At 27.3% G+C, this 12,237-nt stretch overlaps 1 long non-coding RNA gene across 1 annotated transcript; it reads left to right on the plus strand.

The window, feature by feature from the left end:
* Window positions 1-1,487: 1,487 nt before the first annotated feature.
* LOC123261044 lies at window positions 1,488-2,047 on the plus strand. The gene is made up of 2 exons (XR_006508594.1): window positions 1,488-1,678; window positions 1,960-2,047. It is a non-coding gene; the product is annotated as an uncharacterized LOC123261044 (long non-coding RNA).
* The last annotated feature ends 10,190 nt before the right edge of the window (window positions 2,048-12,237 follow it).

The raw sequence follows: 12,237 nt of genomic DNA on the forward strand, positions 1-12,237 counted from the left end.
AAATACAAAGTCTGTTTTTTCCTAATGCGAAATTAAATTTGAAGAGTGGTGAATTAGCGGTAGTTTTTAACTTGGTAGAAAATTGCGTTTGTTGTGCAGGAAGCTGCTCAAGGCTATCACTGAAATAATGACCAAGCTACTATACTTCAAATGGTGGTTTACTAAAACGAAAATGATACTATTAAGCATTTAGGCTTAGTTGGTATCTCAGATTGCCTTAAACATGACACAGTTTTGATTTATTTATTTCAAGAACAATTGATTTCTTTTTTAAGAGAAAAATTTACTGTTATTGAAAGGATTTTTTACTTCTCAGATGGAGCACCTCAGCAATTTAAAAATAAAAAAACATTTACTAATTTATGTTAATATTATGCTGACTTTAGATCATCGTTGAGTGGCATTTTTTTGCGACTGCCCATGGCAAAGGACCATGCGATGGGCTTGTAGGTCCAGTAAAACGACATGCTGCTAGAGCTTCATTACAAATGGAAAATAAAAAACATATACTGGCACCACAAGATTTGAATTCCTGGGCAATCAAGAATTTTACAGGCGTTGATTTTACTTTCATAACGAATAATGATTATTTAGACAAAAAAAATGTGTTAGACGTACGATATTCTTTATCAAAAACGGTAAAGGGTACACAGACATTAGTAACACTTTTACCGATAAATGATGAAATTGGATATGCTCTTATTAAAACTGTATCAACATCTGAAAAAAGTTCAAAAATAAAAGTATTTTAATTATAAAGATTTTACGTTTAATTTAATTGCGATTGAACAAAAAATATGCACATCGTGAAAACCATATATTTTGTGTAAAAAACTCTGATTTTTCAGAAAAAAAAGTCAAATTGGATGTACCTTGCACCGCACACCGAGAAAAATCAATTTTTCCACTTTAATTGGATTTTAAAGGGTCTTCTGATGTGTTTATAATAAAATGGATATTTTCATTCAAAAGCTGAGCTTTTTTCCCAAGAGATAAGATTTTTCGTGGATTTTAATAAAAAAGCTTCCTTCTTTAGAAAAATTAATAAAAAAGTTATAAAAAATTTTTTTTCAAAATTTCAAAAAATCATAACTCCAGAACCACTGCATGTTAAGGGCTGAAACTTCTAGGAAATTTATTTCTTATTATAGAGAACACCTCCATAAATTTTAAACATAATCCGCGAGGGTCACCCCGTAAAAATGTTCTTATTTGATGGAATGACCTATATTCGAAAACAAAAATGCACGGATTAAATTAAAAAATAATACTTGATGAAAGTTTATTTAACATTTATTAAACTACACATAAATTAATTTATTAAACATTTTAATAAAATGGTTTTTAATAAAACGACGTATAAATTTCAATACTACATTTAATAATATATATTTAATAACATAATTATTTTTGAAAATAATCAGTTACTTTGTCGAAGAATTATTTTAAGATTGTAAAAAGTCTTGTAAAAAGAGGCATGACTAAAGCTGAAAGTCCACTGCACAACGAACGAGGTCTTTTTTATGATTTGCAGCAAGGAATATCTAATCGATCTCTTGGCGCTTCTGTATTCGGATCCAGCCAAAAGTTAACACCTGATTTTTCAGTTCCTATCAAATTTACTGCAGCTGATATGTCCTTATCCACTTTGTACCTGCATGAGCTTCATCAAAAACAAGTGAGTTTAATCTGCGTTCAAAGATATTTTATATTCTGTAAAAATTTCAACATTATAATAACTGCTTTTTTTTGGACATGTCTATTCATGCGTAAAAAAGTCCTGATAAATCTACACTGCGTGAATGTAAGGGTCCTAAATCCATACCGCGTAAATTTAAAGGTCCTTATGGTTCACGCGACGTGGATTTATCAGGGTTTTTTAATGTGTGAATGGTTACTTATTTTTTTATATATTTATATTCGATTAGACTAAACATAAGTAAAATTTCTTGTTTGTAGATAAGAAGAAGAGGTTACCAAGAAATGGCTACAAGAAGTTTATGGCAACGGAGCCCAGTTCAAGAACTGTCTACATTATCTGAAGTAAGACAAGAAAGAGCGCCATTATTGCAACATCAAGATTCTTCAATACGACCTACACGAGACTCATAGTATCATAAAATAATTTAATTACTTACTAAATTATTGGTGTAATCCTAATTATCTCAAATTAATAAAATATTTTTATTGACACACAATTAAGCTTACTGATTCTTTATTATGTGTGAAAATTTTATTCAATCCTTACCTGATTGAATTTATACCAACTTATGAAAAATTAATAATTCTTATAGTATTCTTGACTTTATTTTAGGTTTTTATAATTTTAGTGAATCTAAATTTATACGAAGTATTCCGAGTCAAATCGACCATTTTTAACCTCCATCCCTTTTGATTCTATTTAAAATTTTTCATTTTTTTTATCCTATGAAAAATTTTTTTTAGAATTTTTTTAAATTTGTTTGCTCAACCAACTGAAAAAAATAGTCGAAAAATACCACTGAAAAAATTTAAAGATTCGCTGAAAATGTCAAAATTTAATATAGTAAAAGAAAAATAATCGAAAATAGTAATCACTGAGAAATTTTTGATTTTTTTGACAAATAAAAAAAAATAAAGGTAGGTTTGAATAATTTGCTGTCAAAAATTACATTTATTATATTAAAAATAAAAATCCAAAAAAAAACTTTGAAAAAGTTATGGCTGTCTGGAAAAAAAACTATTTTTTTTTTAATTTATACATTTTTTTCGATTCGATAAAAAAGTTTGAAAAACGCTTTGCATAAAAATTTTTCAGACAAATCGAAAGGGGTCGAGATTAAAAATGGTCGATTTGGCGTGCAATGCCTCATATACAGTAATTAGTTCCGCAACAGCAGATAGGTGGAGAACACTCTTTTTTTAAATTTTTTCAAGTAGAACGATAAGATGAATTATGAAGTACTATTCAAAGGTACAATTATTTCAAGCTATATATTAAATCTTTTTAAATTTTAATTTGATATGAAGAAATTAGATTTTTTATTACCGGTAATTAGATTTTTTATTACTTACCGGTTTGTGAAAATAAAACTTACCTGAGAAAACATCTTAGAGTGAAGTAAATTTACTTAAAACTATACACTTTTTTTCTATATTTTTATGTGGAATTTCGGATTAATCATGTTATTAGTTCATAAAGTAATTTAAGTCTTTATTTCTATTATAAAAATTTATTAAATTTTTTTTTATATACAACATTATATTCGAGTGTTAATTAAGTTAAAATATCATTTGAATTTAATATTTCTATTTTATGAGTCTTTAGAAAAGTGATAGCTCTTTCTCTCAATAATGATGAACTGTAAAGAGTTCCTATCTTTACCATCATTAAAACATTCTCAAGAGTAAGTTTGTTACTTAAAATTAGTGCGCATACATTTTTTAATTTTGAAAATTTATATACACAAGCGGTTTTAAAAAGCCTTACTGCTAATTCTTCATTTGTAGATGCTTTAATGAGTTTTCCATAATATAAGAACGTTAATAACTCTTGAATAACATCGATTTCAAGATCAGATAAAGAGATACAATTCTCTTCAAGATCCGCATCTAACATTTTTTGGAAGACTTCACTTTCTGTCCGCAAAAGTATTTTATGTGCTAAAAAGTCGATTTCATCGACTTTTAAAATTATATCACTGGATTCCATACGACAAAATTTTATCACGTCATTATATACGGAGCATGAGTAATGATCGTCGTCGGTAAATCCAAGCCACGTTATTGAGCAGTTAATTTTAGCACTATACTTATGCTCACCTAAGCTAGATGGATCACAGTGCGTATCTTTTTTTGGACATTTATCCGAATGAATAGCTAGTGGAAGCTCATTGAAATGATATGTGTCCGTCCATCCCGTGATGTCACGAAGTATAGGCGGCATATCGGAGATCGTCATTTCAGCAATGGCAGCTGCAGCTCCGAAAGTTAAACTATCTGCGAACAATATTTAAAAAAAAATATTACAATGTGTATGGGTCATTCCAAGTCAAATCGAGCACTTTTAACCTTGACCCCTTTTGATTTTGCTGAAATGTTTTTTTCCTTGTATTCCATTGAAAACATTTTTTAGAAAATTTTCTAATTTTTTTAACTTACCCAAGAAAGCTGTAAATTTTTCAAAAGAATGGCTTTTTTGTCAATCAACTATAACTTTCTCAAAAATTGCCTTATGGGAACGTTTTTTTAACTTCCCGCTAAGAAAATTGAAAATTTTCAAAAATCGGGAAGTTATTGTTTTCACCCCGTTTTCCGAAGATCGAATTTTCATCATAACTCAACGTTTTGAGGTCCTAGGAAGCTTCCCTTACTATTCCCGCGATGGTATGTATGTATGTGTGTGTGTGTGTGTGTGTGTGTGTGTGTGTGTGTGTGTGTGTAAGCCTCTCATAACTTTTGAACCGCTTGATCGATTTGATCGCGATTGATGCCATTCGAAGGGATTCGACTAAACTTAGATTTTGAATACAAGTTGGACCGATTCGCACCCATAGATATTGAGAAATCTTAAAAAAACTGCGAAAAAACATTTTTCCAAATATGGTTTTTTTTTGATAACTTTCAAACGGCTTGATCGATCAATTCCAAAAAACTGATCAATTCTAACATCAAAAAACCACGTCGATCGCCACCAATCTGGTCAAAATCGGTTGATTCGTTCGTGAGTTATCGTTGACGAAAGAAATCGAAAAAAAGTGTTTTTTTCGAATTACACTGAAACTTCCGGTCTTATCAATTTGTGTTTAAAAATGTATCATAGAATTTAAAAAACTACGTCGAATGCCGCCAACTGCGTTAACATCTGTTCATTCATTCAAAAGTTATTGCGGTTTGAAAATTCAAAAAATAGTGTTTTATTAAACTTCTATCAGACTTTTGAGCTCAAAAGGACACGTAAATTATATTTTGAGCTCTTCGAGCTCAAAAATGTAATAAGTGCAATTTTGAGCGCTTAATTACGAAAGTAGCGGGAAGTTGCAGGGATGGCCTTCCGGGTCAACCGTTTTCCTAATTTCTTTTTTTTAATTTTTTTGATAAAAAAAAATAGTAGACTCACTCCATGATCCGCGTCATTTTTTCCGGGATTAATGTTTTTTTTAACCGAAAAAATAGAAAATCGGCGAACTTCGAGATAAAATAGATTTTTCTTGAAAAATTAAAAAATGTCATAGATTTTAATATCGAAATTTTTTTCGGAAATAAATTCCAAAATAAAAAATAAAAACAAAACTTTCTTATGAGTAAATTTTTGAGAAAGTTATAGCTCATTAAAAAAAAGAAAGCCATTTTTTTTTAATTCATATCTTTTTTTTAGCCAAATCGGAAGAGGTCGGGATTAAAAGTGATCGATTTAGCGTGGAATATCTCGTATGCTTAAAAGTTAGGCTTTTTATTAACTTAATCGAACAACATTTTAGAGATGAAAAAATTAAATTAATTACAGAAACAAATTAAAAATTTTTTTTAATTCGAATGAAAATTAATTTCAGCTCAGCAAACTAGAAACTCTAAAAAATTGTCTAATCAGAAAATGTGCTAAGATACTACAGTTTTATAAATGCCAACACGATTTACTTAATTAATACTTTTGTAATATATAATGCTGAAATATAGTATAGAAATTTATTTGCTCAAAACAGATTGGTAATTAAAAATGTTAACTACTGTGGATGATCAAAAAATTAAAATATTTTTTCTTACCTTATTTAAATAATTGATGAGGATTTCTTCTGATTTATAAGAAAAAAATACTTTTCAAACTTTTTCCGGTATTATAATATTTTTTTACAGTTTTATTGAAATAATTTTCAATTTATGATGAAATAGAAAAACCGCGTTATGATTAGTTCACTCAACACTGTCCTCTGAAGTACAATGTTCACTGTTGGTTAGTTTTTCTCGTTTATCTTGGATTCCATTAGTGTGATTCGTTTCGTTAGTATTGTCTTGCTTTAGAGTTTTTAGACCCTTAGACCCCTTAATGCTGTATACCATTTTCTTGGGTCTTAACAATAAGTCAATGTTGACCTGCGTTTCTGCTTACGTTACTTGTTGCTCATAAAAGATGATTTCTCTCTCACAGCTGTTACTTGAATTTTTTCAAAATTTTTCATCATGGTCACGAGATGTATTTTCTGAGTAGCGTTAAAGATATTCTTAAACTTCGAAATAAGAAAACCTTCGTGTTCGTGATTTATTACAAATATATTTTCTAACTATTTAATTTAAATAAATAACAAATATATCTTGTATTACGAATATCGAAACTTTAAATTTGATTGTTTGTAATAAAAGTAATGGATCGTTGTCGCAGTATTTGTGACTGATATTTTATACCCATTTCTAGCATCATAATTACATTGTCTTTTGTCAAATCATTGGTCAATAACAGCGCACATACATTTTCTAGTTTTGATAATTTATAGAGTGATGCTGCCTTGAACACTTTCAATGTCAAATTTCGATTTTTAACAGCATTTTTTAGCCTACCGTAATACAAAAAAGATAACAATTCTCTCATGACTTCAGCGTCAATGTTTTGAATGTGTAGAAAGTTATCTTCTGTATTAATATCGCTCAAAAGTAACTCTTTGAATACCGGACTCGTTTTGCTTAGAAGAAATTGGTGGGAACAAAATTTAATATCTTCGACTTTAATTGTGATGTCACTGGAATCTTTGTTGTATTCTTCTCTCAATTCCGTATAGTATGAATCTGAATCTCTGAATTCGTACAGAAACCCGTACCATATTACTGAACAACCGATTGGTACACAATATTTATGCTCACTTGATTCGTTTAAGTCACAAAAATTATTAACTTTAGAACATATATCGAAGTAAAAGGGTATCGGAATATCGTCGAAACAAATGTTATTTTTCCATTTAGATACATCTTTGATTAAAGATTCCATTCCGGGCATGGTTATCTCAACAATAGCGATAGCGATTTCGGTAATATTTTTTGATATTTTTAAATCTAGTTTAGAAGTTTCCTTATTGAATTCTGCTTTGATTGTGAATTCAACTCCAGGAGCATTATGAGGCATGTCGAAGAGATGTTTGTCAACCCATTTTTGTTCTTCTGTCAGTTTTAATTCGAAATTGAAACGAGACTTGGGTTCAAATTCCGTCGGTGAAATTATTGTTGGTTCACTTACGCCTGTTGTTAAAGAAGCCATTTTTATTTTGTATCACTTGATCAATCTGCAAAAATGAATTTACATTATTTTCTGATTATATTGAGTGAAAAATGCATAAATTGGAGAAAAAAATAATAGATTAAAATATTGATAATAACATTTGTTTTGGGTTGGTTAAAAAGAATCGAAAAAATGATGAAAAAAGTTTTTTATATGGTATAGGAAAAGATAAAAAATTTTTAGCAAAATTGAAAAAGGCCGGGGTTACAAGTGGTCGATTTAGCTTCCCAGCAATCGAAATCGGATTGAAATTCAATGCGAACTAACCCGATTTAATGCGATTTTTGAACACAGTGTTTCGTGCTAAAACGCATTGAATCGGATAGAATAAATTCGAGGCAGAGTTCAATTTACCGACTTGGTCGGCTCATTTATCATCCGTGGTTAAAGTAGAATTTAAATGATAATCGGAGCTGCAGTTTTTCCCCCCTATAAAAAATATATATATGTTTCGAAATATGTAAAAAACATATTTAAAATATATTAAAAATGAAATGTATAAACAATATATAAATATATAAAAAATATGCAAAAAAAATTTTTTTATACTAACTAATTTTTCGCCGATTTTTACATATATTTTAGATATATTTTAAAATACATAAAAAAAATATAGCTGAAATATAAAAAAATATATTTTTAACGTATCTAAAATATATTTTAAATGTATAAAATATATATGTAAATCGGCCAAAAGTTAGTTATTAAAAATATATTTACTATACATAATTTATATATTTTTTATAGATTTATAATATATTAAAAAAATATTTTTATATATTTCGGAACATATATTTACAAAATTTTTTTTTCATGGGGGTATTGTGTATTTCATATATATAGATTCATATTAGACAATTATGCATTTGGAGATAGCAGAAATGAAATCATAATTTATGGAAAAAAAATTTTTTTAAATAATGGAAATAAAAGTATTATATTCTCTAAAGGTGTAAGCTCAACGCATGCAACTAAAATGTTACATTTCTATATTTTATTTATATTAAGAAATTTATGTCTATATGATTGGACCATAGTTAATAAATTACATAATTATACTTTTCTAATTACGTTCGAGGCAAAAATTAAAATAAAAAATATTTATCTTTAAAATTTAAATTTAATATGTTTATAATTTAATTTTCAAATTTCTATAAAAATTCTTAAAAAAACTTATTAGAAAAAATAAAATTCTAAAAGTGAACAAAAAAATCAATTCATTCTTCATAATTTGAAAAATTTATTTTATTCATCTATTGGAAAATCGCACTCTATTATCATAGTATCTTCCAATTCCAATTCATCGATGTTGAATCGCTTTTCGGTCGAGTTGATAATTTCATGTTCGTTGTTTCCTTCTTTAGTATTACTACGAATAACTTGAGTACTATTTTTTTGCTCCACTTTGTTCGCCTCATTTTTCAATTTTTTCGTTGGTGTTGAAATTAATTATTTCAAAGTTTAAAATAACGTTAATTAATTATTTAAATTGTATAGTAAAAATGTAACATAATTATAACTGTAGAATATAATGAAATGATTGTATTTATTTATTTACTTGCCGCAGACATTTTTTGTCTAGTTTATATTTATAATAAGTTACTTTTAATTGTATAGTTATGAACAAAGTGTGTATTATTATTAATAAAAATTATCTATTAATAAATTAAATATTTTAAATAACATTTTACTGTAATGATTTAAATAGGACCCTGAATAAAAACATTTATTAAAATTTAATTATTTGACATCTACAAATTTTTGCAATTTTTTTTTATTGAAAAATTATTGAAAAAATTTTTTTTAATTTTCATTCATAAAAATTAGAAAAACTGTAAATGCAATGTAAAAAAAAATTTTTTTTGTTCTAATTTAATGAACCAAAAATAGACAAAAAAATTATAAACGTCGGCTAATTTTAGTATCATAAAATTTTTAAATATTTAAAATTATTTTTTAATATTTAAATACATAATTAATATATATTATTTATAAGAAAATTTACTTTTCAATAATAATAACATCTAACTGTATTATCAGTGTCGTTGAATAAAGTAGAAAATGTTAATTTAGTTGCCGGTATAGAAGAACTTTTAGAAGTTGGTAAAATTTTTACTATAGTTATCGAACACTGACGGATCGAATTGAATCGTATTAAGACGGATTGAAAAACGAAGATTTCAGAAATTGAATCCGACCCAATCCGACCCCGTTTGCTGGGTTAGAGTGTCCCAAATGCATAGTACATAAAAAAATTTTTTTTAAAGAATAAACTTTGACAAGCGAGGTTTAAATTGTTTTATAAATTGTAATATGTTAAAAAATGTATTTCACTAACTGACTGTTAAAAAATTAATGACAATATTTTAAGAAGCAAATAGTATTAATAATTAAAAAAGGTTATATTATGATTTTCTTTTGTAATAACCTTTAAAAATGTCTTCTATCGTGAAATTCCGTTTTTCAATTTTAAGAAATCTGTTGAAAAATGGACCTCATATGTAATGTAGTGGGACCTAAATTTTCTATGTTTCGTGCTTATACAAATATCGCTATAGTACCAAAATGTACACGCAAAAAAGTAAACTGTAATATTCACTCGGATTTCGGTTAATTTTTATAGTTTCAAACAGTAAAGCGGACATCGGGGTGGCAAAATTATAAATATTACAGAACTTAGTGTAGAAAAGTATAAAAGCCACAATTTATAATTTAATGTCCAAAATAAGTGATTAGTAGCTGTCACTATAGTAAATAACGACTCTTTCATCTTTAAAAATTACAGTTACAAACAGTAAAAATTGCCATTTCAATATATAATCCATATTATGAGGAGAAGGGGAACTTAGATGAAAGAGAAGGGGGTCTCACTCTGGGAGAATTTAACATTTGAAACAGTAAAAATTATACTTTTAAAATATACATTTTAACAGTCCAAGCAAGTCAATAATTACAGTTTGATTTTTAGCGTTGCGTTTAAAATTTACCATTTTACTTTGTAAATATTGACGTTGCTTGTATTAGAAATTTACTAACTTTATTTTATACTTTTTACATATCATAAGATCATTTTTTAGGTACGAAATGATAAATATCAAAGTCAAAATTCTTAATTATTATACTTTAATATTTTAGACATTTACATAGCGAATATTACTGTTTGAAATAGTATTTTCTTCCATGTAAAGAGTAAATTGTAACGTTTAAATGGTAAATATTATAAAGTAAATAGTAAAATCACGATTTTACTGTTTGAAATGGTAATTTTTAGCAGTTGATCATTACTTATTATAAATCGACTGTTATTTATTATAGTTTACTTTTTTCCGTGTACCGATGTCGACTTATACTTTTTTTTCAGTAGATGAATATGAATAACCTATGAATAAGAGTACTTACTTGTTGGTTGCTTGAGATGATAAATTTATCGAAAAAATTTTCGTATTAAAACCACCACAAAGCTTTAATCTTTCATGAAAAATTGAATAGATAATCGAAAATTACGAACACTAACACTACTAATATGGAGCATACAGAAATTTGTAGACACAAAAATTTCAACGATAGTTCACACTTGAAAGACTTAGATTTGAAAAAGTTTTTTCTGTGACCGTCCCATGACTCATCTTAGTACTAATTCTTGTGACTGCTAGGACTGTTAAAAAGTGGGGAGAAGCCTACGTGATTGGTTGTACTTAAGTACCAAATTAGAGAAAATAAGTATAAAGCGTCAGGTATAAAGGAAACTTTTTTCGCTTAATTTTTGAATTTGATTTATAGTTTACGAACAATAGAATAAACAATTACAACGAAAGTGTGAAGCAATAAATCAAATTTAAAAGGGTTGATTTTTTTAAAATAATGAGAAATCGAATTTTTTCAGCCAAATTTACGGTGGAATGCTTTACTATGCTTCATGAAGCATTTAATTCCAAATTGGACAACTTTATGAATTTTTTTTTAATTTACCAATTTTTCGCCATGTGTCAGTTAATCGAAAAATCGTTCCTAGTAAATTTAAAAATTTTGTTGATACATGTTCTCAATGTACTGTAAGAATTGGTATGGTTCCAACCCAGCTCTTCAAAATTTGTTAAAAGATGAAAATTACCATGTCTACACCGATGCAGTTACGCCGGTTTGCAGGTCAAAAAAATGAGGGATACTTCTTTGAAAAAAAGGTTTATGACAGGGACGACCGGACTTTAACGAGCCTCATAAATACCTTCATCAAAACTAAAAATTACAGTGTTTCAACCAAAAAGTGATTTAAGTTAATTTTTAAACGTTAATAAATTTTCAACACTCACAACTCTGCCTCAATTCTGTATTTTGATTAAAATATAATTGTTGATAAAAAAAATAAAAGTATTTTTTGGACGTTATAGGCGATACATTTTTCTGAAAATATTTTTTAATCATTGCTGTTACATGCGATGTTGCTACATATGGTTTTCTACTTGAAGATTTCTGATAGGATCGAGACGGGGCCTGAAAGTTTCATCGTTATATCCCATTCGGCGTTTTAATTAAAACGGTTTTGACTGTACTTGGATTAAAATAAATCGATTTTAGGAATATTGTATCTCATAATATAATATTGAAATGAATATTTTTAGCAATTAATTTGGGGGTCTTCCTTATTAGCATTAAAAATAAAGATTATTTCTATTTATTTTCAACCTAATATATTTAAATGTCATTAATCATTAGTTTATATTTACGTAATAAATGTGAAATTTTGAGCTTTTGATATAAGTAGTATATTTTAATATCGATGTCAGTAATATACAACGATTAAAAAAAATAGCTAAAATAATGAAAGTTATAAATTATATAATAAGAAACAGGAATGTTTACAGATAAACTGAACTTTAGATAGTCGGTACATAAATATACATTTAATTTACATCTAATTATAATTTTAATTGATACAAAAACTAAAAGCTAAAAATTTCACTTAAAGATATATATTATTATTAAAGATATAGTTA

Source organism: Cotesia glomerata, linkage group LG3, assembly GCF_020080835.1.
Source record: "Cotesia glomerata isolate CgM1 linkage group LG3, MPM_Cglom_v2.3, whole genome shotgun sequence".
Classification (NCBI taxonomy): Eukaryota; Metazoa; Arthropoda; class Insecta; order Hymenoptera; family Braconidae; genus Cotesia; species Cotesia glomerata.